Raw genomic sequence first — 24,464 nt, 5'->3', positions numbered from 1 at the left:
ATAATGTATTTTTATTTCTCAGAATATACATGAACGCTGATGGAAATATTCTCTCGAGGTATCGACCAGGAGAGATCTGAAAAGATTTCCCAGCTCTTGAGAGCTACGTCCCTCTTATCTTCAAGGTAGAAGTGAACATTTTTGAGGGCTTCGACAAGTTGAAAGCAGCAGCATTCAACCTGAAGACATAGGAACGTTCGAGTTCCAGCTCTGACTTCACCAGTGGATGTCTTGTGAGAAGTCAAGAAATTGGAACTGAAGAGAGAGCACATAGCAAGCGACCTTCTGCATGGCCGATAGGTGAGAATTGTTTATACATACATATTAATAAAATAATAACCCAAATATTTTGAGCTCTGACGCTCCAAGTGCAATGAATTGTTTCTTTCTTAAATTTACGTTGCATAAAACTTTGTATTTACTTTATATTTCTTTTAATATTACTAATGACGTCACTGCTATAAAGTATTATCTCCATGTTTATACATAAAACATAGACACACATGAAAACAAAATTAATATCAATTGATAGTTAAAAGAAATTATTTTTTAATTTCTCAGAAGATGGCTGATGGAAAGATTCTCTGAGATTATCGACCACGTGAGATCTGGCAACACTTCCAAGCTTTCAAGAGCTACGTCGCTCTCATCCTCAGTGTAGAAGTGCACATTTGAGGGCTTCGACAAGTTGAAAGAAGCAAGAAGCACCATTCAAGCTAGAGACAGCAACGTTCGACTTCCAGCTTTGACGTCATCAGCTGAAGTCTTCTGAGAAGCCAAGGAATTGAAACTGAAGAAAAAGCAAGCACCCAGCAAGAGGAGAACTGCACAAGCAGCAGGTGAGAATTTATTGATATATAGTTTTACTTGATAAATTTGCTGCAAGTCAAATTTTCAAATTGGATTTTCAAATTCACCTTCGGCAAAACAAAAGTGGCTCCAACGGCGAATATAAAGACATTATCAATGTTGGGAGGGGGATGTAGGCACCAAAATATGGACGCCAAGATAGAATTTTAGAAGGGAGCGGCGGGAGAGAGAGAGAGAGAGAGAGAGAGAGAGAGAGAGAGAGAGAGAGAGAGGTAGATAGATAGACAAATATGTTTATTTATTTAATTAAAATACAACAGGCGCATGTCCAATTACAGTGTTCAATATGGAATATCACCATTACATAAAGAAGTACATATCTAAGAAAAATTAACAATGACGTAATATACATTTTACATTTAATAACAATTGTGAGAAGAATTTAATTATTAGACTATAGAAACAACGGAAAAACAGAGGTAATGCAATAAAAATCACGCTAAATTGTTGGATATAACCTTACAAGCTGAATGAAAACCAAAATTCTATGAATAAAACAATACACAAAAATTCAGTGAATAGATCTAAAGTTACAATTACATTAAAATAGGTCTATGGTTGGGTTATTCTTAGAAACTGAATTAAATAAGTTGCACATTCTCCTCATGGGTACAGCGTCGGCCATTTTGGTTCTTCCAAAGGGATTTGAAAGAGGTCAGTTCTGGGCCTTAACATACAGTTTGGTACATAAAAATTTAAATTCGACAGCAGATTAGAACAATCTATTTTATCATTAATAAGTTTGAAAAGTTAATTGATTTGTTTTCCTCCTTTCGTCGAGTGACGAAATATTAAAGATTTCGCGTAATATGTTGCTAGGAGTGAGTTTTTGATATGTACTATCAAGTTTAAATAGTAGATATTTGAGAAATTTATTTTGATGCCGTTCAACTCCAAGACATCTTTGGCACCCCCTAGGGGTGGGGGTGGAAAGGGGGTGGCATGTAAAAATAATCGAAAACGACCGATATTAGTGTGGAATCCATAGTTTTCGGGGTCGCTAAGATGAATAGTGACACTCCTAATGCCGTTCCACTTCAAGTTCATCACCTATCGGGATGGGGGTGAGAGGGGGTGAAAATTAAAATGTCAAAAATGACCAAGATTAGTGTCGAATCCATAGTCTTCGGAGTCGCTAAGCTAATTGGTGACATTCACGATGACCAAACTTGGTACACATATGACTTACAATATGGAATGAAATACTGTGGGGTAAGACACCCCTGGCAATCCTAGGGGTGTGGGTGGGGGTGGGAGGGGGGTGACATGTAAAAATAATCAAAACGACTGATATTAGTGTGGAATCTACAGTTTTCGGGGTCGTTAAGATGAATAGTGACTCTACCAATGCCATTCAACTCCAAGGCACCCCTAGGGGTGGGGGTGGGAAGTGTGTACCATGTATAACGACCGATATTAGTGTGGAATCCATAGTTTTCGAGGTCGCTAAGATGAATAGTAACACTCCCAATGCCGTTCAACTCCAAGACATCCTGGCACCTCTAGGGGTGGGGGTGGGGGTGGGAAGTGTAACATGTAAAACGACCGATATTAGTGTGGAATCCATAGTTTTCGAGGTCGCTAAGATGAATAGTAACACTCCCAATGCCGTTCAACTCCAAGACACCCCTGGCACCCCCTAGGGGTTGGGGGTGGAAAGGGGGTGACATGTAAAAATAATCGAAAACGACCGACATTAGTGTGGAATCCACAGTTTTCGGGGTCGCTAAAATGAATAGTGACTCTCTAAATGCCGTTCAATTCCAAGACACCTCTGGCAACTCTAGGGGTGGAGGTGGAAGGGGTGACATGTAAAACGACCGATATTAGTGTGGAAACCATAGTTTTCGGGGCCGCTGAGATGAATAGTACACTCCCAATGCCATTTAATTTATTCTTGCTCTTGGAGGTGGAACTAAACATGTTGTTCATAAATTGTTGTTAAATTTATATTGTAGTGAATTTGTAAAATATATGACATTATAATTTGTATACTGTAGTTATGCTTTTATATACCCGTAAATAATATTAGTTACATTTTACGCTATAATTAGAATTCATTAAACACCCGGGCAAAGCCGGGTAATAAGCTAGTATGTATATAAAAGCAACGTATAATAAATCCGTATAATCCTACAAGAAATGTTCTGATTTAAGAATTAACTACAAGAACTAGAGTACTGTCTATTTTAAACCAGATATTTATTCACTTTCTGTACATGTGTAACGAACCAAGGGACTATAAGTATGTATAAATGTTATGCGAAACCCCACATTCGTAATTCCGGCGCTATTATAAATCTGCTCTCCAGACACCCAGGGAGAGATGTGGAAGGAGAGATTTGAAAGTATTTAAGAAGGAAAGTAATCCAGAGGGCCGGATTAAAACCAGGGAAGTGGGGGCAGCATTCACAAAAATAGAAGCTTCCTTTTTTTTTCAAGGCTTCTCTTTGCTTTTGCATCAACGTTAGTGGCAGCTTTTGTGAAACTGAAAATGAGGGTGGAATTACTCTGTGGAGCCTTAGGTGCAAGGGGATCTGGGAGTTTGATATGACTGTGTCTTAGAACAGAAAAAAATAATAGGTATTACCTACAATTTGGTTTATGTGTGTCTTACTCGTATCTTTCAGAGGCAACACAGTGATCCAGGGACAGAATGCTGCATCCTGGGAATAATGACCGCAAAGGCTTGGTAAATATAGTTTGTTCCATATTTTCTGTTTTGATTTTATTTGATTTTCGTTCTTTAGCGTCGCTTCCCTGCAACGGTTAGCTAATTGCGACGATGAGGATGATGAAGTTGATGAACTGATACTCACAAAGAACAACCATGCCCAGACCTGGATTCGAAACTGGGACCCGTGGCTTCATAGCGCGTTGTGCTAACCACTCCGCCACGGAGGTCTGTCAGATATTATGAATCTCGCTACGAATTCCTAAGAATGTCACTGAAACTTGAGCAATTAATTTTCCTTCAAAACCAATTATGCGTTTATTGATTTTCAGCTGACATGTTCTACGTAACAGGTCGAAATGGATAATTTCTTGCTCCTTTCCAATAAAGTTCGCGAAGGTTAAATGTCATTAGTATTTAAATTTTCAACGGCATGGTGTTTTGCATTTTTTTTAAATTTTATGTTAGTTTCTTGGCTATATTTATTATTATTTCTTTCCAATAAGGTAACATTTTAAGCACATAACACTATCTTGATGTCAACAAACACTCAGTTCACGTATCACGAAGCTACCTACAATATAGGGTGTACCTAAAGTTCCATTCCGAATTCAATAATTCGTTACGTTGCAATGCTAGAAGTTAGAGTGGGATTGTCTATCGTAAAGTGTCTCGTAACACTGAAAGTATGCTTGGTTTGGAGAGAGGATCCTGCCGTAATGAAGGATAAACGAAAATGCCATTCAACAGGAACTGTTGACTGAGAACACGCCATTTTAGTCAGCTCCTGTAAAAGAGGGAAAATAAAATATCGAATTTGTGCAACCTAATGATTTATGGATATGGTACCGGGGCTTTAGATGCTCCGTAATGAATTGTGTCGTTATTAAATCTTGTAACCCATTTGTACCAGTGACAAATTCCTTGGGCAGATCCTGAGCACATGATTATCCCTAACGTTTGCTTGTAATGCAGCAGTGTCGTTGAGGCTAGCGAAATCCTTTCGTCTTTGGAAGTTCCTCTATTGATTGATTGAACTGGTAACTATGAGTGCATCAGCACTTAGGCTATTTTGTACCCGTCACATTATACGAGGTCCAGTCCCTTACCTTAGGAAGTTCCTTTATTATCAAGACTTTCGGAAATTTGTAAAGTTATAGCCACATCCAATAAACTTGACTAAATTAAATCTGTCTATTTCAGATTCCAGTAAAAAAAATTGCGTTAGATTCTTACCCTTAGACCAAGTGGAAAAAAAAACCCTCCCTCGTTCAAACGCCTGTCTGGCAAAGGGGTAAAACTAGGGTTCCATTTTCAAAGGGTTCCTCATCCTTAGGGGGAAGGGAAAGGGCAGGGGAGGGTTAGGGATAGGCCTGGGTTCCATGGAGGACGTTTTGGCTCGAGGCTCGGCTGGAGCTTCGACCGACGCCAGCGAAGCACGTTCATCTCCTTTCGATGAACCACTGGGATTCCTAAATAAGAAAATGTACACCTGATTGTAATTCTTTCTAGAGCATTCACTGAACCTTCTTGTGGTTTGCTCTCGCTGTTGTCAAGATAGTCGCTTCCTGGCTTACGTAGTCATCAAACAAATGCGAATATCGGAACAGAGATTATTTTCCAGAAGTTGGAATGTCATGGCGGTTTTACGATGGAAATTTCGAAAACTGCTTCTCTAGCGTAGGCCAAGGGTCCAGCCGAGCCGCAAGTGTGGGGTGCCCCCCACCCCATTGGGGGATGAAATTGGGATTTGGTGGAACAGGAAAACGAAATCAAAAAGGGAGGTCGTAAACTGAACCTTCCAGTTTGATCTACTTCCGATCCCACCTGCGTAGTTTCCAAAGAAAGGAACGAGGCGCTGCCTACAATCTTGCTTGGACGCAAGATTCCCTCTGTGGAGGTAGTGGACACTGAGCTGACACTACTTCCGGTTTATAACATTCTCCTGGCCGCAGGATTCGCCGCTAGACTTATCGCCCCGTGGAGGGTTCACAGCTACGGCGCCAGGTGGACAGTATAAAAAAAAATGCAAAAACATTCATCATGTGTGTGGCATTTAGTGCAGTATTAAATATGATTCCCCACAAAAATGCACCCCCTCCCCGTACATATTCTTCTGGCGCCGTATCAATTGACCCGAGACTTAGGCCGTGTTTGAATCTTCAACGCCCCTTTCTCCTCCCCCATCCCGTTCAATTTGTCCGAATCGAAAGGTTGCAGGGTGCAATAGCACCATTACAGCTTTCTCCCGCCAGGGATCAGTTGGAATATTGTCCAAGTGGTCTTCCGAACGTCCAGCTGAGGGGGTGTCACACAAACCGTGCGCTTTTCGCACCTTCCAACTCTTCTCCAACTCTGCTTATGACGCAGATTGAGACGAGAACGGCAGCTCCCCCTGAAAAGAAAATCCTGCGTCTGCCAGTGCTATGGAGGAGGGTAGCAGGTGAGGATTCGGACACGGCCCTAAGGCCGAAACGGTCTCCGAGGAGTCCAGGCCTAAAGGGGGGAGAGCCAGCACTGCGGAGGGGCGAATGGGCAGCGGGGGACGAGACCAGGCCGGGAAGGACGTAGGCACCAGAGGCTGCTGAGAAGCACTCGTTGGTGACAACTCCACACTTCTACCCCTCGTGCGCCACGTGGGGATGAATCTTGAGGTGTTTCGACGCTGTGTCGGCGTGGCGTAGTGGATGGAGCAGAAGCGTGCAGTAAGGAAAGGCGGGGCAAGCGCCGCTTGCGTTGTTTTTTATAACACTTTTGATATCTTAAGTTCGTGTTTTTCAATGCCTTTATACACATTAGAATGGAATTTATTTACTATAAGATATTTACATTGCAGAATTTTCATTTCCCCTATTTTCTGTTCTTTTGGCTTGAAACATAAACCGGCTACTCCCTTGACGACGCTGGGCGATGCGGCACGACTGACCGCGTTAGAAGAAGAAGACTGCTCGCCTTTCTCCCCGCTTTTCGAGTGACTTATGCAGTTCTTGCATGGACACTGTCCATCCCCGTTTACGAAGAAAAAATGCCGAGGGCAATCAACACCAAGACCGCATCTGTCTTTGGCAAGGGTGTTGGAAAGAATTCGTCCACACTGGCCACAAGTGTTCCAGAATTTTCTATGCATCCGTAGCACCACCTAACGCGGTACGATTTTCATGTTTGAAACTCTATAGTAATCAACAAATTACATTATGAAGTTAGCCAGTGATCACCAGTCGTATGCTATTTATAAGAAATGAAATCACAGCCGGTACTTGAACATATTCGTCATGTGGTCAGTTACTCGGAAATATGGAGGGTATGTAATACTGCTGGTAGGGTGAAAAAAAGGAAGGTTAATTTAGAAGCGTGGATGCTGCGGATGCGTGTTGTTTTTTTTCTGTGATATTGTGCTGTTTTTTTCTGTTCTTTGTGTCGTGTTTTTGTACCTGGTGTAAAAGTAGGATTCTACATTGAAAATTTCCACCATGGTTGACATACCAGACGAGCCATCGATTTGCAGTGCTGCAGGTAAGGACTTGATTAGGGACCTTCTTTCAAAACCATTCAGTTCGAGAACATATGGTGTAAAGTTGGAGCTTGTGATTGTGAACCATGAGCGACCGTGTCCTGAACTGTGCACAACCAAACCAACTAAGAAAGATGGGAAAGTTTTCATTAGGCAGTTTAAAACATCTCAGTACAACAATATTATGTGGTTATGTGGCAGCAATGATTTTAATAAATTATTTTGTTGGCCATGTGTTTTGTTCAATACAAATTTAGGACCATGGAACTATACAGGCTACAGTGACTTAAGCAATTTTTATAATGCAGTGCAAATAATTGAACGTTCCCAGAATCACATCTGCGCTTGCATCCAACTGAAGACAAGTAATGATTCTAGCCAAGTAAGAAACCGAAACCCGTCCGTTTATTTAAGACCGAAACTTTATGCTAATAGGATGTTTATTATTTTCAGGGTTAAAAAAGAACGTAATTTAATTTACAGTAGTCCTCAAATATCAAGTAAATCATTATCTTCTTCATGGTTGAAATTTACAAGTTTATATCGAGAGGCTGTTTTTCTTCTTTAAAAACCGTGCAGCGAAGATTTGATTTTAGGTATGTATGCACTTCACACACTCAAGCTCTATGCTTCACCATTATGTACATTATTGTAAGTAGGGATGTGTGTAGGCCTATATTATATTTGAAATTATAATTAACCGAAACGAAAAATTAACCCATCGCTTGCCTATCACGAAAGTACAGCGCCTAGAATAACGTAGTGTGGAAAACGGCATGGTTCTGCGCGCTCTGGCTGGTTCCACTCGAAAATGATCCGCTAGAGGCGCTGGTGTTGACCCCGGTGCTTGGTGTTCGACTGCTTATAATGGAAGTAAATGAGGTTTTTGCTGCAACGTCTGATTCTTTTCCTTGTAACATTTCTTTATATCAGAAAATTGTTATGATATTTGGTACAGTAGTCGCGAAAATATTAAAGAATATTATGAACCGTCGATCATGACCTGTCCTTGTGTTTTTTTATTAACAATACGGAAGAAAACATAGGTATGGATTGTAACACGTAACATGACAATTGCTGCGAGAATTAGTATTGTGTATGCATTATCCTGAAAGGTTCATTAATATTGTCATTGTCACAAATATTATTTTTATGGAAATTCACACAGACAATACTCGTTTATTTTTCAAAGATTGTTTTACATCCACTCGCGTGTTGTCCAACTTACCGCCCAAAAACTCGCAAGCGTGAAATATGACACTTTTCGTTTCCCGCTTACTGGAAAAATGTAAACAACGCGTTGGTTGAGTTATATTTTCACCATGTCTGGAAACTGTCGCCACTGTCTTGTGCCTGGTTGTTCTAGTGGATATCGTTCAAGTAAAGAAAAGGGTATTTGTATATTTAGTGTTCCCAAACAAAAAGATAAATTAGCCGAGTGGAATCGTGCAATTCCCAGAGCTGACAAGGAACTCTATGACACAGCTGGTGTTTGTGAATTGCATTTCGATGAACAATACATTATCAGAGATTATGCGCAGTCCTTAACACCAATGTTCTACTTACCAATCGACACGAATGTAAAGCAATTTGTTGATAGAGATGACAAGGTACATCCTAATCGGCTATTTGAACTCCATGGAATATGAAATTATATTATTTCGAACATCTGCATTTCGGGAAAATGACTTCATAATATGTACAGAGGAATTCGAAAGAAACGCCTCCCTTACGGTTATGCAACCCGGAATTTTATATCGTCTAGTTTCGCCTGGTAGAGTAGTTCCCGAGAGGAGCAGTGTTTCCAAACCTATAACCGTAGTGTTTCCAACCCCGTATTGGTTGGTTGGCTGTTGACTTGGTGTTTTAAGTCCACAATGAACAGTATGACTAATCGGGACTGGACCTACAGTTTAAAGTGGGATCCGAACCACTTTGTGCCTCCACCGGGACCCCTTGATTACAAGGCGACGACGCTACCACTACGCCATCCAAGCCTGTATTGCTTCGTAGAAGACGAAACCTTCAGGTAACTTCTTCATTCGTGATTTACATTTGGTTTACAGACTCACATTACAGGACACTCTTTGCCTGTATTGCATGTTTTCTGGAGCATTTATTTTTCCTTCTGTGGAGAAAATTCTGTTATTATTTTACATCTTATTTTTCGCAGCTTCTCTACCATTTATTGGCTAATCGCAACAATGAGGATGAATGATGACTCGATGGAATTGATAAAAGGACAGTCATAAAGGAACCATGGGGAGCTAGATTCATATTTTTATTATTACTAATATATTTCTCTTTTTTTACTTTACTTTTGGCTAGTCGCAACGATGAGGATTAGTGTATGATAAAATTCATGAAGGAACACTCATAAACAATCATACCCAGGCCGGGACTCGAACCCGGGAATTTCGGCAGTGAGATCAAAAGCCGACGGCTTACCACGCTCGGGCACAGCGGCGGCCAATTATTATTAGTGATATTGTCTCAAGTAGTGTATTTTTCCACCATATTCTTTCACACAATCATGAAACGGATGAAAATTAAAATGTTAAAATACCTGCCTACGTTGTTTTTTTTAGCTTGCAATATAAAGCCCTACTGCACGAAGCTAAATTGTGGGAATACGAAACAGAACCAAGTTAACATATCTTGGCCGTGGAAAGTGTTAATAGAAAATCTAGAAAAGAGCCATTTAACAGTTGCCTGATTGCTTTTCCATTTGTTGTATGGGAAGAATTGTCTGTAGTGGCAGGCAAAAGAGAATACAAAGATCGAATAGAGAGGCAACACTGTCATTGTTCTGCACTGCACAGACCACGCGTCTCGTCGAGTGGGCGGGGCACTGTGGGTGCGAGCGAGCTGCTGTTGCTTCTGCAAAAAGAACACTCACAAACAACTGAATGACGCTCCGCTTAAAATCTAGTCAATCGAGAAAGGATTTGTTGAGGAAGTGAATTGAAATATAAACGCCAGAATTTGGTCTAAGCCTATAATGGTTACTAGCAATAAGAGCTGATCAATTTTTACATGTGGAATTCCGTAATGAACGAGGCAACAGGCCGCACTCCACACCTTTAGTCTGGTAACACTAATAAATCATCTCGTTATATGCGTTCGGTTATGCTGATAGTCATGTTTAATATATTACCTTCAAACATAAACAATATCATGGACTCACTCAGAGGCAGAATTCAATTTTACGCTTTACTTTCCTGAAGATATTGTAGCAATATAATCATTCCGCTCTATTTTCGTATTCTCAATTGAACTCGCACTATTTTCCCCCCTCCCTTCTCCCACCTTAAAATTTTTTTGGTGAGAGGCTACAAACTATACTAAAACTGAATTACAGACAATACTTTACGACTCAAAATGACGTGACCTAGAACGTAGTGAAAAATCACTGGTGCAAAATTCAACGTAATGATGATAAAATGAAGGTAGGAAAATGGATGTGCTAGAAAGTTTTACATACATACACACAGTTAGCTCCGTGTAGAAGATATTTCTTCACATTTTTCTCACCTTGGCTTCCTTGAATTCACGAAACTGTAAAGCCATGAACGCGTTAACCCCCTATAATCACGGAGTCCCAGGTTCGATTCCTGGTGGAGACACAACTGCCTAGTGGTTCGGATCCCACTTTCAACTGTAGGTCCCACTTCGGATAGCCTTTTTGAGCATGAAATGGAATTAAAACAAAATTGGAACACGGTAACCCATCACAACACACGCGCAGAGAGCGTTGAACTTAATGACTGACAACTACATCGAACTTTCAGCGAAGCTGGAATAAGGTCTATTTGCCATGACAAATAGTGTGAATTTTCAGTCCCGTGGTGCTTTCTATACGAAGTGCAAGCAAGTTATCTAAAAAAAATTCAAATGTGAGGGTGAGTCGAGCTATGTTTCATTCAATAAGACTCTTCACTTCAAACATATTTTGCTCTATAGCTGTCGATTTCGAATGGGCATCTAAGACTGGTTGCTTAGCGGACCGGATTTGGAAAAAATCACGGACTGTCATTGTTCCAATCACACTACAGACATAGCAAAAATTGATCGCCTGAAGATGAGAGAAGAGGTGATCTCTTGATATGTCTCGAAATATATAGATAGAATATATAGTCAATCAAAAAGAAAAACAATGGATAATGTCCAATTAAGTATAGAAACGCTGTTAGAACCGGTGTTCATTCACAGAGCAGAAGGGTTATTTTGACAAAATTCTGTTTCCCGGCTGGCTGCTTCGGAGAAGAGGGCTTTGTGAAGTTGCCGCTTCTTGCCCAAGCGGTAGACCTAATTCGTTGTTTGGCCACGAGTTCCTTCGTAGGTAAACGCGGCAACAGACGATCACTGCCATAAAGGTGGTTCCCGCGCCGGCTGAAAGAGCAACGGAAAATTAAAGAACCATTGTCACTAACTTCAGACAGACATCTAATCATTTCCTTAGGTTTCGAAGCTGATCCGAAGGGACAACAAATACCAAAAAAACGTCATGAATTAAATGATCGATTGGTCCGTCCTTCTGTTGATGGATGGCAATCCATATTAACAATAATAATCGTAAGCTTATCATTAAAGAGTCAACAATCAAAGCTAATACGCATCTATTGATCAGAAATTACTAGAGGGTTAAAGTTGTTTTTGTACCTCTTTGTTATTTTAAGTCGCTCTTCTGCCACTTTCGGCTAATGAGGATGAGTGACGATTAGATTAGATTGACACCATCCTGAATACTGAAGCCGTGATTCGAACCCGGAAATTTCGTGGTATCGGAAGTAGACCATTTAACGCGCTTGGCCACCAAAGAGAACCTTCTCTGCGGCCAAGCGCAGTTAGTGATGGACTAACGATCCAGACACCGAATGTTCCGGGTTCGAGTCCCTTCACAATCTAAGACATAACACTTTATCAAAACTTTATTCACCTCTCCTCCACGTCAAATTTAATACTCAATCTTCCCAACAAAATTTCAAGCCAATTTTAGACTTCCTGTTGATATTGCTCCCTCCAAAAAAGCAATCTAAGACGTAATAGTAATACACAAGAGTTGGGATTCCCTGCCCCCAAAATAATTATCAATCCAGCTACCTGAAAATCCCACTAACTTCATTAATCGCCCACCATAATTTCCCTATCAATCTAAGGCCTAATATGTAAGAGTTGGATATCGCCCCCCACCAATATTACTTATTACCCGTAACAATTCCCCTGACAATCTACAAATTACTATTTGTATAACAGCAATGGCTAATTGATAACGTAATTAAACTTGTTCCCTGTTTACTCAGTCAAATTTCCATCACAGTCTGCGCCATAATGCCCCTCCCCCTGGGCACCACTGATTTAGAACTGTGACAACGTGATAGGTGTAATGTAACTAATAGTTAAGTGTTAGGGATGGGTGCATGTGTGCTGCGCATTTGAATTTTATGTGAATCATATCTGTCAATAATGTGAATATTAATATTATAGAATATAATATAATGGTGGAGGCGTGTGAAAAAGTAACCATGAGCACCAAGGTATCAATAAAAAAGAATTGGAAACATAAGTTGCATATGGAGATGTGTGTAATTAGTTTTGTTCTGGGATGTAGCAAAGAACATCGGTTAAACCGTGCGGGGTTTCAATACTGTGTCCACCCGCCGTTGGATTCAAGCACTGCATCTAGTCGACGAGGCAAGGATTCCACGAGCAGATGTTTGGTCTTCTCCTTAAACTCTCCCAAACATCAAACACGTGAAAATGTTTTCGATTGGGAGACTTCGCTGGCCAATCTACTCTTGAAATTCCTGGGTGCTGATTAAACCAGGTGGTGTTCGCTTTCGATGTATGGACGCTGCTGTTGTCTTGATCGAAAGTCACGTGCGAAATCTCATCTTCAAGGTGTCTCTCTCGCACGCTGGGAAGCGTGTGGTTTTCCAGCACTACGATGTATTCCTGCGAATTCATTCTCGAGGACACTTCCACCAATCCACCTACTCCAGACGAACTGATCCATCCCCACACCGCCACGGATATCCTGCCGCTCCTAGCATGGGTAGAAATGTTCTCGGGGCCGTAGCGAGTGTTGTTGCGCCTCCAAACATAAACCTGACCATTTTCGTCAGACGAAAATACTTTTTTGTCGCTCAAAATTACGTTCTGCCAAAATTCTTGAGGAGCTGGTAAATATTGTAAAGAAAACTGATCCGTGCTTCGTGATGGAAATGCGTCATTGCTTCATTCTTTGCCGCTCAACGGTGCCGAACTGTTGCAGCATCGCACTCCAGTTTCAACTCTTGGCGAATCTTCGTTGTAGCCATGAAGGGATTGCCCTCGCTCATCTCAATGATGCCTGCATCTTCTTCCCTGGTTGCCTTCCACGGCCGGCCTTTGTTGGGTCTTCACTTCATTCCTTGGTCACCTTCTTCCTCGTAACACCGAATCCAACGCCTGACGCATGAATCGTCCACACCAAGGGTCGTAGCAATCTGTAGTGCAGCAGATCCGCCGCACAAGAACATGCGGACTATCTTCTCTCTTGTAAATTCCGAAAGTAAGGCATGATGAAATGATATCGTAAAGGAACATTCGGACCGAAGGGACATGCTGCACGTGGCACATACCTCTTGAAAATACCTTATCATTGGTGCATGTAGAGTTTCACGCCCATTCCGGTGCAGAAAGTTTCATTTTATTGGTTCCGTTGCAAGTGGCATGCTCAAGGTATAGATACGAGTAAAACTGCTGCAGGATCTCGAACGAAGCACCCACCGGGGCTCGAATTAAAGCCAAAGCGTGGTGGCAAAAGGCAACCGTGAAGTTACTGCATCTGAGATTTACGTCAAGCAGGGCCTGCGTGGTGTGTGCAAAGAAACTCACGCTTGCTTTAGGAAATAAGGATACTATTGAATCAATGCAATATAAAAAAGTATATACCGTAAAATATACATTATTATTGACTCATGCATTCCCTGAAAAAAATGCATTGTTTTCTCGCACATTTCTGCCCGCAATGAATATAAATGTATAATCTATTAAATTTAGCAGGTGCATGCAGATTTAAAAATATTGATAAGATAATTCAATTGAATTGAATTGTTGTTTTTTTAAGTCCACTTTATGCACAGAAAGACTAATTGGGACTGGACCTACAGTTTATAGTGGGTTCCGAACCACTATGTTCCTCCACCGGGTGTCGAACCCGGGACCCCTTGATTAAAGGTGACGACTCTACGATTGCGCCATAGGGGAGGCCCTAGACTTTTACGGAGATAATTCGTTCGGAGCAATAGAAATGCCCTATCAAAACAATTGGGGAATATTATTTTCAATATGGATATTCTTCGGAAAATATGTTTCTAACAACAGTTTACCTAAATAGTGGGGACTTGGGGTGAGAGAGAGGGACGGAGTTGGAAGAGAGAGAGAGAGAGAGAGAGGAAAAGCACACAATTTTCTGTTCAGTGCGAACCTTTGGGATTGCTTTTTCCTAGCGCACCAAAAACACAATACGTATAACCCAAATACAACCCAAACCTTCAATGGCAAAATTGTGAGTCAATCACTCAACTGGAATAAAAAGTACGGATTTAAATCTAGGCCAGAAGATAGTTATTGCGCTACCATGTGCCAAAGAAATCCACTTTGCTCGCGAGAATTGTCATGCCTGAGTGATATGTAGTTTACGTTAGTTGTGAGAGTTGCTTCAATTCCATTGCCTGCCAAGAATAATGATAGCGCTGAAAGCATAAAATACAGAAATGTGCATGTTTGGCGAGCTATGAGCTTGTGTTTTCTTTTCAAAATTTACTAATTTTATGTCAATTTTTACATATAGCCAATGGCGACAGAGGATGAATGATGCTTCAGGGAAATTGATGAAGATTGAAGAAACAACGAAAAAGAAAAACTCATTATCAGAGGCTAGGACCCAAGAACCCCGGCTACGCAGCATGTTATGATATTTAAATATATCACGGATTGCTGCTAAATCCATTCCTAGATATTTGTAATGAATGAACCCCCGCCCCCGCTACGAGAAAAAGAAAGACTATAGGATGTGAAACATTCACAATGTAATTGCATTGCTTTACATCGCTCTTGGCTGTATTCCAAATGTAGTAAGAGATCAGCGATAAGTTAGATTTTTTTGTGGCAAAAGTGTATTTGAGCGCAAGGGCTACCTATTGCATCATTTATAAATAGTTAACTTCGTCGTTACACTAGCACCAGGCACAAATGCATCAATTTCTATTTCGGTTATTTTACACCACTCTTCTGCCTCTTGAGTTAATCGCGATAATACGGATGAATTATCAATTTATAAAATTGTGGCAGGACAAACTCAGTGATACATTCATGCCTGACCAGAGTTCGAATCTGGAACATATGACCTCGCTTCGCTAGAAAGGCTGGCAGAAATGTATCGGAAAAGTGTAGGAGCACCAAGAACCGGTTTCACCCAGCACAGACAATGAAATCATTTACAGCGACTCGCTGTGGCAGTGTTGCTCGTCACCCCCCCCCCCCCCTCACTCGCAGATAGCATAGCCTTCTCAGCACGCACCTGCTGATGGAAGAGTGGAACCACAAGCAAAACATCCTGCGCAGACCCACGACTCCTGTGCACCGTACTCCCGCGAGGAGGGGCGGGGGAGAGTGGACCATGCTTCCTTATGGCCCGAACTGAAGGGAAGAAGGGAGATCTGCGCGGGTACTTTTCGTCCCAAGGATTTTTTTTGTTTTGGTCGATCTATACTTTTCGTTTCAGGCATATTCCGACTGGAAGGTTTCTGGCACCCCTCCGCCCCCTCCCCTTCCCACCATGGTTAATAAATGAGACCCTTGCACTTTCAAAACCCTTATCGCAAGAAAAAGCTGGCATCAATTTTACACCACTATACAATAAGATTTACACGGGAAACATTTCCCAACATATTTTCTTGATTCGGACTAAGGGCAAATTAAAAATAGTCAAAGAATTAAATTACTGAAAATATGGAAAAGCGCGATACCAAAATCTGTAATGAGTGCGAAGGGAAAATCGAGAAAAGGAAAAAAAAAATTAAGTATAAAAGTATTCGAATAAACAGATTAAGAGAGAAAGTTATCACTGCTCGAACAATGCAAATGAAAAAAAAAACGGGAATACGAATTGAAATATACGACAATCGGAAGTAGGCTGAAGGAAGCAAATTTTAATAAACGTGGAAAGAAAACATAATGAAAGGAGCGCTGGTTCGATTCGCGACGGCAGCTCGTATTTGTTGTTCGAATCCCACTCTACACTGTATGTCCAGATGCATTTACACTTAAAACAAACTTCGTGGAACTTTTTCCAAATCAGATGTCGCCAAAAATTTAAAAACAAAAAGAATAACTCTGAAGGAAAAATGCCGAAAGCGTTATTGCAAAATGAAAAAAAAAATCTTCACATATTCGTTCGGAAGTGGTAAAAGAATAATAAAAAACTCAAGCATAAATGTTAATAACACTTGTTATTATTACCAGAGACATTCTCAAAATAAACTTCTTGTCCGTTAAAATCAAATCAAGAGGAAAGCAAGGTCTCCACCCGGTCGCGTGAATCTGTGGCTAGATTCAAGAGTTGGAAACACTACGCTTCTCGCGAGCTGATATTCCTGGCGAAACTAGATGATATAAAATTCCGGGTTGCATAACCGTAAGGGGGAGCGTTTCATTCGATTTTGAGTGTACGCCACGAAACATTTTTTCTCCTTCATGACACTATTTCAATTTTATTAGTATACAAAAATAAACTTGTGTACACAATCCAACATTTGACGTCCAGCCTCACATGCGATATGTTGATGCTCGTGTTGCGTTGCACATAAAACGTATTTATGTTACTTTTCTGTGTAAATTAATGCCATTTCGTAACTGCAAATCACTCCACAAATATAACTGTTTCCATCAATTCACTTACCGCCTTTCTACAGAAACAAATCTACACAATATATTCCAAAAACTAACTAAGCCGCATTACTTTCATAACAAAATTAGCACCTGGGTCGATCGTACTGCCATCTACTTGTCATCGTCTCGGGAACCAGTTTCTTGGGTCGTTTTCCACACTACGTTATTCAAGGCGCTGTAACGAAAGGTCACGGCACGCCCCTGGGATGGATTATTGCTCGGAGGAAGGCTTCGTTGTCGTGAAGGCTGGTGTCGTGAGAGACGGGAGAGGGTTGGACGCTCTGATTTATGAGGGTCAGTCAGTGGAAAACAGGTCACCTCTTATATCTCGACGTGCAGATGATTCGGCTTCACGAATCTCCTGCCACTGGAAGGGATTTCCGTTATCGCCCGGTAGATGGCAGTCGCGTCGCATGCGTGCTTGAAGCCGTTCGACTGTGAGCGAGTGTGAATTGCAGAAGTGCAGGAACATATCATTGAGGTCAGTAAGGAAGACCAGTGAGCAGTCGTGCCTTTCCTGGTGGCGTAAGACGCTAATACACGCGACATTCACCTTCGAATGACGTCTGTGTATGGGGAACATTGTTTCTTTCTGTCGCGGCTGAAGGAGTGTGGTCTGAGGTTTCACGAAGGAAGAACGTCACTGCAGAATGATCCACAACCTGGACCATCCGTCACTCTCGTTAATGTTGACATCATCCAACGTGTGACTGATCATTCAACAGGATCGACGGTGTACAGTGGAGCACGTTGCACAGATCACAGGTGAAGGTCACGGCACCGTGTTTGACATCATGAAACACCGCCTCCAGTATCGGAAGGTGTGCGCACGGTGCGTTCCTCACAATGTGACCTCAGAACACAAGTTGATTCCTATGGTAGTGTCACTGGAGATGCTCCTCCGAACTAGGAAGGCAGCGATTTTCTCTGTCGAGAAGGTCGCGGGGATGAATTCGTGTGCCCCCTGTATGAACCGGAAACCAAGCGACAAAGTCAGTAGTGTAAACACCCCCACTCCCCACCACAGAAGACATCGAAAGCTACTCAGAGTTCCCGCGGCCACTAGCTCTTCATCTTGCTCTTCGACCACAAGGGACCCCTGCTAATCGAATTTTGTGAGAAAGGTGCAACCCTTACTGGCTTGCGGTATTCAGAAACTTTGACCCGCCTGCGTCAGGCCACAAATCCAAGAGACCAGGTTTGCTGTCGTGGGGGTGTCATTGTTTCATGATAATGCACTTCACCATATGGCCAATGTTGTCAGAGATCTGTTACACAGATTTCGGTGGGAAACACTCAAGCACCCATCTTACAACCCAGACATGTCAACGTGCGATTATGCTATCTTTTATGAGCTGAACTAGGGTGCTGAGGTGAAGGATGGATGCAGTGAGTGATTGGTTGTTGTAGCAACAGGGCGTTACAGGGGCAAATGAATCAATACTGGGGGTGAAGCAGGGTTGCGTTCTCTCCCCTCTGCTGTTTATCCTCTTCATCAACGATATCGTGGAGGAAATAACGCAGAGGGACACGGATCCACCAACGATATCCTACGTAAAGGTACCGCTTTTGTTGTATACGCAGACGACCTGGTACTGATTTCGAACACAACAGCAGGTCTACAGAACGGTCTAGACACGTTACACAGATATTGCGGGAAATGGGCCATGCGAGTAAATATGAAGAAGACCAAAATAATGGTATTTAAGAACGGGTACGTATTTGGGAAGGATGAACAATGGAAATACGGAGAGACAAGTGTCGATAGGGTGAAACAGTACGATTATATAGGAGTGGTGATGACAATGACGGGCAGGTGGGCAAGGCACGTACACAGGAATAAATGTAAAGCATTCTTTGCGTTAGAAAAGACAAGAAAAATAAAATACAAAGTACCAAATATACCAATCAAAATTCTGGAGGGGGTCTACAAGGCCACGGTTAAGGCAATACTGTTCTATGGCATCGAACTATGGGTCTGGGAGGGAGGGGAAACTGTAAACGCCGTACAGTCTTGATTCCTAAAACAAGGGCTATGAGCAGGGAAGGGTATTGCAACATGTGGGGCACTTAGGGAAATGGGAAAATTAAGAGAGGAAGTGGATGCCAAAATGAGGAGCATTAAATACCGGACAAAACTGATCACCATGGGGGGGGGATTTGAAGAAAATCTGTGTACAGTCACAGATAAGGGGGGGTAATGGGAGGCAATGGGTAGCAAAAATAAAGACGGAATTATACAGTATAGGGCTGGGATGGGTGTGGGAAGAGGGAATAGAGGGGAGAATTGATATGCAGATGCTAGGGACCATACGTGCCAGATTGGAAGACATTACCAAACAGAAAATTTTGGCAGAATGCGACGCAAAAATATCGTTAACATCAGCGAAAATAGTGGATACGGATCGAGAATGGGGAACGAGGAACTACGTGGATTTGTGTGGGGCAAAAGGAAGGTCAGGATTGGCCTGGTTCAGACTGGGGAGGTGGGCACAAGTTAAACTAAAACGGGAGGACGGGAGCGTAGAATGCCCGCTATGCGGCGAAGACGAGACGAAATTTCACAATCTCCTCCAGTGCAAAGAAACAGGTGAGGCAAGACAAAAATATATCAGGGAAATAAATGAAGATAACATTGAGAATATAATGACAAGCGTTATTAGTAGGGAGAGACCGAGAGGGGGGAGGCGCAAATAAGGAATCTGGGAACTTTCCTACATTACGCCTGGGTAAAGAGAGCAAAGAAGCTCAGTGGGGATAGCGAACATGTGTAAAACGGGGGAGGGTTACTAAATAAATAAATTAATAAATAAATGTAAGAAAATTTAGGAATCACTCAGGTAACAGTGCAAGTACAAAGGAAGAGTTGAAGTGAATAGTGTTTGTGAACTCCCAAGCAGTGTGAATGTGCAAGTAGACTAAGAGGAGGAAGGGTTAGGAAAATTGTACAAAAATGTTTCACTTGTATGATATGTATAGCTGTAAAGGCTCATACTTGAAATAAATTCTATTCTATTCTATAGGCCTGACATTGATATACTGCCAGGGCGGTGGGATGAATGTCTCAACACATACAGGAATTACTTTTAAGGTGAGTACATAGTTTTATAGTTATACAGGATGACCTGTTTTCAACTGACCAACTCTCATATAATCTTGCAATATCTTCCGTCTGACAGATATATTATTCTGAAGACGACACTAACAAAATAAACGGCTTGAGAGAATTCTGTTTTATTTTCAACGCAACTTTTCTTTCCTTCCTCGATAAAAAGAGAAGCTGAACTGTGAGGAACTTCCCTCAGGTCTTTGTGGCCTTCCAAATTTTTGTGTAAATCCTTTGTGTTGAATTATATCCCTCGTAGTCCCTCAAATAATTTGACAGATGCAAAATACTGCCATTCAAAGCATCCCTTAGCTAAACACATTTTTGTCTACATAATTTCCCTACCCAAAAGAATTTAAGTCACCTTGAGCCTATTACATTGCTTTATGGTAGTAGTGGTCTAACTTTATCTGTGCTTTCGGAAAACTGGATGAGCAAGAAAAGCTTGAGATAATAGCAAGACGATGGAATGAGTCAAAAGACTTTATTGTCACGAAAAATGTGATAAATATTAACTTGAAATTCGCCACAAAAATTTCAAAAAGAAAATCTACTCACCAAATTTCCGAACATAAATGTCACATCCAGCTTCCGCATCTAGGGACTAGCTAAGTTTCATATGGTTCTGTGTAAAGAGCACTGAACTTCATGTCACTTGGCTAGGAACATCTAAGGTTCCGATTGCACAAAGGCAAGATTGCAAATAAATGTATGTATCGTGCATTGGAATCCTATGTACAGTGGGATCCATGAGTATTACCGTGCAAATTGTCCAGCACCATGTTCGTGCACTTTATTTGACCCAATAAGAGCTTCAAGAATTAAAAGAAAACTCAAAACAAGCTGTTGACATCTTCTGCACCAGCATACACGAAATCCATCGCTTAACAACACACAGAATGTAAGAGAAAATTTAATGAAAATAGTCATGGACAATTTGCCGAGCAATACTAGTGGATCCCACTGTACGTGATTAAAATGTTTTTACTTATGCTTACATTTCCCGATAAAGTTTACGTTGAAATTAATTCGAATGCTCTTCTTTCAGAGTCGATATCGAGTTCCTGATTTAAAAAATTTCACTGAATGTGTCTTCGTTCTACTAGTAGAACCTCAGATGCAGCTGTGTACAAAGAGGCAGGAAAATAAACGTTAAAATGTTTGAAGTGTGTTTACTTTATAATGTGTTTTATCTCCGATATTTACAATTCATCATCATCAAGAATTTATATTCGACTCACAGATTTACATCTGACTGTTTACGTCAAGCACACATTTTCAGAACATAAAGATACATTTTTGTTATAAATTTTACGCATAAAGCTCAAATACACTCTCAAATGACTTGATTTTATATAGCTACATTCACTCATTCATTATTAGTTTTTTAAAAAAAAAATACAATTTCATATCAGCTTGTTTCAAGAAGTAAGCGTAATGTATCCATCCAATTCGAATATACAGTGAGATGCACAAGTATAGCTCAGCAATTTGTATAATGCTATTTTCATTAATTTTCTCTTAATCCTGAGTATTTTAAGGAATGAATTTTTAAGTATGTTGATGCATAGTCTGTCAGCAGTTTTTTTGCAATTTTGTTTCAATTTTTGAAGCTCTCATTGGGTAAAACATGTCCATGAACATGGTGACGAATAATTTGCTTCGTGATGCTTACGCATCTTACTGTACAATGAAGTCAAATTTATGGGAAAAGGCACAAAGTCTTTCGTTTCCCTGAGGGAATTGGACATTCCAAAAAAATATGATGAGCAACACCCCTTAAATTACCACAGTCACAATTTGGAGATTTTAAAATATGTTTTGTGAATAAATTATATGTTCTCGCATGACCGCTTCTTAGTCTATTTATTAAAACAATGCATTTCTCGATCCCTTACAATTATAAAACCAAGGGTTTTTTTTCTGGTGTGTTCAACATAAGGTTGATAGCTTTTAACAACATTTTCTAATGAGTTAAAACAACATATTTTTCATTCCTCAGATATTTAAAATTGTCTTGTTCTTGTAGGATAAGGTGGAACACAGAAAGGTAGATCTGTCAGGTTCTTCGGTTGTGTTTTTTGTGACGTAGACATGACGAATTTTCTATGAGCTATGTGACATAGAATTGTATAGTAAAATGCACACCCCGCGCAGGCAAATGACTAGCGCTCTTGCCTCTTGGTGTGAGTCATCCAGGGTTCGATTCTTGGTGGGAGCCTCCAAACTTTCGGTGTTGGCCTAGGATCATGAGAATGTTTTGGAGGCACTCAGTTAGAATTTGTAGCGTCATAGTTAACGCTTCGTTAACTATTGATTAATTTGATTGAATTGCTTTATTTTCTTCGCTTTTTGTGCCACTTTTGGCTAATTTGCGAAGATGGGGATGAGTGATGTTGTGATGAAATTGATGAATGGGTACTACCATGCCCAGGCCGGGATTCGAACCCGAGACCCCTGGCGTCGTAGCGCAATGTGCTAACCACTCCGCCACGAGGGCCGGCTCGTTAACTATTCCTTTGCTGGAAAATCAAGCTAAATCGCCTGTATAAGCAATTGTTGGCAACAAAACAGCTCCGACCTCCGTTGTTAGCATAGTGCGCTACGACGCCAGGGGTCCCAGGTTTGAATCCCGGACTGGATATGGGTGTTCTTTCTGAATGTTCCTCCATCAATTCAAAAGGAATTTGAAGCTGTTATTAAAACTTTGAATTCCAATCCAAATAAATTGTCGTTAATCGTTATGTTATGTAATACAGGGTAAGTAGTGCCAAAAAGAGAGTTCTGCGCCATCCTTGGTACGAGCAGTGTTGCCAACTTAATTCTTGCAACTTATTTTTTGCATTTTTTCTTATTTTTTTAAGTCCTTTTACTGGTTAAGCTAACCTACAGGGGGTAAAACACCAGTGTTATCCTCAGTACAAGTTTCATTCTTGGTACGAGCAGAGGGCTCATCCTCGGTACGAGCAGTGTTACCAACTTATTTTTTGCATTTTTTAAATTTATTTTCTTTTACGGGTTAAGCTAACCTACAGGGACAAAACACACTACTACACGGTACGAAGAGGGTTCATCCTCGATGAAAGCTGGAAGTGTTTTTTGACTTTTTTTTAGTATGGGAGTGTCCCGATTCAACAACAGAAAAGTGTGACTTTTGATGAAAAGTATGAGGGCCCTCGGCGTAGCGTTTCACGGTGTAATTTTTGTGGGGTCCGTAGCTTTTAACGACGTGCTTAAATCTCACGGGAGCTTTTCTGGACGTGTTCGAGGGGCCCTTCTGGAGCCTAGCGTTTCACGATGTGATTTTTTGAATCTCCTTCTCGGCCTAAATTAACCTAACTGCTTTTGTGCCACCCCGCTTAGCAGTGGAAGTATGCAAGATGCGAGCTATCTATTTATATTATTTTTGGGTAACAGTAAGCAGGCACGAGAGAGAACGAGAAGGAGAAAAAATGGGTCGATGCAACCACAAGAACAACAATTTGCTTTTGGAGAGGTGTCGGGGAATTATCCATAAATATACCTGGTCTTCTCCAGATGGTAAAACTCATAATCAGATAGATCATATTCTCATTGATAAGAGAAGGCATACTAGTATAATTGACGTTCGTACACATAGAGGTGCTGACTGTGCCAGTGACCATTATTTAGTAATTGCTAAATTAAGAGAAAGACTCTCAGTGATAAATCATAAGCAACAAAATCTAAAAGTTCTAAAATTTGATACAGGAAAGTTTACTGATGAAAGAATTAAGAAAGATTACCAAATTAAACTGTCAAATAGATTTGATATTTTGCAGGATTTAAATGATGATGAAAATATAAATGAAACAGACGTAAATAAGAATTGGGAGCACATAAGTAATGCAATAGAATCAGCAGCTAAAGAAAGTATAGGATACCATAAACCGAGAAAAAGTAAGCCATGGTTTGATAATGAATGTCATAATCTAATAGAAATAAGAAATCAGGCTAGACTTAGGTGGTTAAATAACTCTGATGATACAAATCTAAACAATTATAATAGAATAAAGCGAGAAGTTAACCGCACGTTTAGAAGTAAAAAAAGAGATTACTTGAAACGCAAAATTAACGAAATTGAAACAAACAGCAAAAATAAAAATATCAGAGATTTATATAAAGGTGTAAATGAGTTTAGAAAGGGGTGGCAACCTAAGGTAAACTTGATTAAAAATTGAGACGGTGATTTTCTAGCTGACCCAAGCGATATTCTAAATAGATGGAAGAACTAATTTAATGACCTTTTAAATGTTCATGTAGGAGATAAATCAGAAGTAAATGAAGTCCACACAGCAGAACCTTTAGTTCCAGAACCTAACTTGACTGAAGTTAATGATGCTATCGAG

At 40.8% G+C, this 24,464-nt stretch overlaps 1 long non-coding RNA gene across 1 annotated transcript; it reads left to right on the top strand.

Annotated features, from left to right (window-relative positions):
• The first annotated feature begins 565 nt into the window (after positions 1–565).
• On the top strand, positions 566–20,082 carry LOC146004384 (uncharacterized). Its single transcript, XR_014443924.1, has 3 exons — positions 566–839; positions 3,501–3,562; positions 20,015–20,082. It is a non-coding gene; the product is annotated as an uncharacterized LOC146004384 (long non-coding RNA).
• Positions 20,083–24,464: the final 4,382 nt, after the last annotated feature.

Source organism: Lepisma saccharinum, chromosome 21, assembly GCF_977018435.1.
Source record: "Lepisma saccharinum chromosome 21, izLepSacc3.1, whole genome shotgun sequence".
Lineage (NCBI taxonomy): Eukaryota > Metazoa > Arthropoda > Insecta > Zygentoma > Lepismatidae > Lepisma > Lepisma saccharinum.
The sequence above is the reverse complement of the archived record's forward strand: the minus strand, read 5'-3'. Positions and strand labels throughout refer to the sequence as shown.